Genomic DNA, 624 nt, shown 5'->3' on the forward strand with positions numbered 1-624 from the left:
AGTCCCCTGTCAATTCCAATACATATGGATTTACACACACAGTACTCTCTCTCACACACACACACACTCATACACACTCACACACTATATTTCATATTCTGGCCATGGGATTCTTACTTATGCTTTTTCCCTTTCCTGATGTCTCCTTATATGTTTTTTTTCTTCTTCTCCTAACCAGATTCTAAACTTCTTTAAAACTTCAATTTCCTTCTAGGAAGTTCTGTGTCCCTGTGGGAGGCTGCTCTGACAACATTTATCTCAATTATCCCTGCTACTTATGAAGCATGAGACTATCCAGTGCTCAATTAAATACCATTTTTATAGTGCTTTCTAATCTTTTAGAGGCTATGTTATAATTTTTTAGCTTCCTTTATATCTCTCACAGTCCTGGGCACATAAACATTCAATCTCAACAACCCCCTTTCCCCCTTTCTGTAGAGGGCTGCAGCAAAGACTTATATGAAGACTGCACAACATCCTTCTATGAAGAACCCAAGCTGTCAAAAGTGTCCATCAACACCCTTCTGTTGGGTAGACAAAGGCAATCAGGCTCACTGGAAGCCACCATAGTTATCACCATCCCTGTGGACCAAGAAAAGAGGAAACGGCCCTCCCCATTGTCAG

This window comes from Myotis lucifugus, unplaced genomic scaffold, assembly GCF_000147115.1.
Source record: "Myotis lucifugus unplaced genomic scaffold, Myoluc2.0 scaffold_15, whole genome shotgun sequence".
Taxonomy (NCBI): domain Eukaryota; kingdom Metazoa; phylum Chordata; class Mammalia; order Chiroptera; family Vespertilionidae; genus Myotis; species Myotis lucifugus.